This window comes from Mus caroli, chromosome 2, assembly GCF_900094665.2.
Source record: "Mus caroli chromosome 2, CAROLI_EIJ_v1.1, whole genome shotgun sequence".
NCBI classification, from domain to species: Eukaryota; Metazoa; Chordata; class Mammalia; order Rodentia; family Muridae; genus Mus; species Mus caroli.
In genome coordinates, this window is record NC_034571.1 from 168,028,472 (window position 1) to 168,031,919 (window position 3,448).

Sequence of the window (3,448 nt, forward strand, 5' to 3'; positions counted from 1 at the left end):
CATGCCCCTGTGGGGAGAGCAGCAGGGCTCGTGCCTGCTACCTCCTTCTGGTTCTAGCAGAAGATGGGCCACCTGGGCCAAACTCCCAAGAAACCATCACCTGTGTCCATGCGCTTGACTCTGTCTTGTGAACTTTTAGCCAGTTGGTCAGGAAGAAAATACCCAGTTTTGAGATATTTGATGGATCTTCTGTTGGAAGATGGCTGTTGTCTTTCACGTTCTGTCTTTGGCGAAATGGCTGTTCAGAACCTTCACCGTTCACGTCAATGACATATTATCTTATCATTGATTTATAAAAGCTTTTTTTTTGTATATTGAAGGTATTAGTTCTCTGTGATGGAAATATGAAATTGTTTTTTTTTTTTTGACTCTCTGAATAGCATTTAAAGGCGGTCGATGGTGAATTTTATATTGCTGTGTCTATAGCTCTGCGTTTGTGTCTTCTGAATCCAGCGTGCTCAAATGGCCAGGGGATCTCACAGGGTAACAGTGTAGATATTCTTCTTTTACTGGTTTTCATGCTTTTTCTCTTTGTGTAAATCTTTAGATATTCACTATGTGGTGAGAAATGGATTTGCATCCAACTTTATATTTTTAGACAGCTCATAGCAAGTGCGTACTAACTAGGAATGCCCACTGTATGGTACACCAAAATCTCTGTCTGGGGACTAGTCCTAGCCAGCATGATTTCTTTTCCTCTGAGCTATGTTTTGATTATTTTATCAAACCATACTGCTTTACTGAACTGTCACCAACTAATGCATTTTTAATGTTGGGCAAGACAAGTTCCTCACAACCACCGATCAAAGAATTTTCTTGGCCCTGATCAGCAGTTTATTCCTCGCTTAAATTAAAAGTTATTTAAATTGCATCGGTTTATTTGTGTGTGTGTGTGTGTGTGTCTGTGTCCTGGAATTCGAACTCAGATCTTCACGCTTGCCCAACAAACACTCTACCCACTGAGCCATCTGCCCAGCCTGTGGATTTGACTTCATACACGTCCTGAGTTTTATTGTTCAATTTATTTCCAGGTGTTTTGGGACTTGATCTATCGGGAATGATTTCCAAAACTATGTATTTCCCAACTTCTTATATTTTATGTATGAGAAAGCCACTGATTGTCGCGTATTACTTAAAACTGATTATACTTCTGTGTATTTATTGTTTTAATATTTTTCTGTTATTCTGGCTTTCTCTGGGAATACAACCTTATTATCTATAAATTATGATTGTTCCATCTCTTCCANTATTCTCAGCAGCTTTTATACTCTTGTCTAATTGCTTCCCTCCGTGCTTTATTTTACAGTGGTGGCAAGAAGCTCCCTTAAACTGTTTCTAATGGGACGCCTCTAGTATTTTTACAATTAATTATGAAGGTAATTTTTGGATGGAAATGTGTATTTTTTTTTTAAATCCTGTAAGGAGGTAACCACCCATTTGCAAGCATCAGAAGTGGATATTAAATTTTTATTAAATGTCTTTATTGCCTATAAAAAAGACTTAATGGCATGTCTCTCCTTCTCTCCTCCCATGAATGCCGTGAAGGTGTTTTTAGATCCCAGACTGGAGCTCTTAAGCATGTGAGTTTGGACTCCTCATCATCCATCTCGGTGTGAATTGGCTTCTAGCTGCCAGCAATGCACTCAGACATTTGCATAAACCTCTTCTCTAATTATCTTTTCCTGGGACCTGTCAGGCGCTGGCATCTGGTTTGCCTTGACATCCTAAGAACAGTCAAGAGTCTTTTGTCTTTCTTGCCTTAGTGGAGTTGCTTCTATCAGTGGTACAGGAGTGATCTGTGCCTTGAAGACTCCAGAAAATAAGATTCTGGCAAGCCTGGCTCTCAGGCAGTGGAAGCTCTGGAAGCCCCACCCACCTGCTGCAAAGGGAGTGCGAGGCATTTCAGCCATGTTGGAAAATGAAATGCTAATAGCTAGTTAGGACCAAATGTTTGGTCCCTGCTGTGTCTGGCCTCCAGATTCGGAGTTTCAGAAGAGAAGACTTCCTCCTTGTGAAGAGGGGAGAGGGAAGATGCAGGAGCCTCGGGAAACAGAAAAGCTCTCAGGAGGAAACTTGGATCTCACTTAGAAGGGGGAATACAATAATCATAAGAGCAGATGGAGGAAGGAAGCTGGGTCAGAGAGAGGATAGAGAGGGAGAATGGGGGGGGGTCAGGATTAGGTGTGGAAGAGGGACAGGAGAGATGGCCNGATGGCCAACAGAATGAGTGGCAATCTGCAGCTGATGGGGGCGGGGAGGTGGAGGGCATATCCAGAATATGACAGAGACCTGGATAAGGGAGGTGCCCAAGAATCAATAGGGGTGACTCACAGCATTGGGGATATGAAACCTGAAGACGCCAACTCCTGTAGCCATGCACGAGCCACAGTTGAGCAATAGGGACAGCAACCTACCCCCAAAATTGTCTACCCCAAATTTATCCTGTCTACAAGAAATGCAGGGACAGGGGATAGAGCAGAGGCTGAGGGAATTGCCAAGCAATAACTGGCTCAGATTGAGACCTGGCACTATTAATGGTTCTCTGTTGTGCTTGTAGACAGAGGCTAGCATGGCTGTCCTCTGAGAGGCTACACTCAGCAGCTGACTCAGACAGATGCAGACACCCACAGTCAAACAGGGGATGGAGCTTGGGAGAGTTGGGGGGAGGACTGAGAGCCCGAGAGAGGATAGCGACTCCACANAAAGACCCACAGAGTCAACTAACCTGGACCCTTGAGGCTCTCAGAGCCTGAACCACCAACAAAAGAACATACATGGGCGGAACCTAGGCTCCCTATACATGTGTGGCACATGTGCAGCTTGGTCTTCATGTGGATCCCAAACAACTGGAGCAAACGCTATCCCTAAAGCTGTTTCCTGTATGTGGGATATGTTCTTCTAGCTGGGCTGCTTTGGCTAGCCTCAATGGGAGAGGATGAGCCTAGCCACACAGACTTGATGTGCCAGGGTGGGGGGATACCCAGGGGTCCCACCCACTCATAGGAGAAGGGGAGGGGGAAAGGTTGTGGATGAGGTGATCAGAANNGGGGCAGTGAGCATGATGTAAAATGAATAAAGAAAAAAATAAAAATAAATTAGAAACTCCAAAGAGATCAGTAAGGACTGTTTGTACATGGAACTGTGTTCCACAATATATTTATGGTCATCAATCATTTCAATTTTATCATATAACTTGACATCACAATGAATTTAGTAATTTCCATATAGTGAATTAGTCCATGAACTATAGATTAAAATTGAATGGTTTATTGATGTCGTCTAAAGAATCAATAAAGTTTTTTTTAATGTTATAAAAAAATTAGCTTGGTGGCTCACCAAGCCAGACTCGGGTGAGATTTCTTTGGTCTCTTGCTACACTCTCTATCTAGGGAGAGTTTATAGTTCTTTATCACAAGAGACAACCCAGGTCCACCCCCACTGACCCTCT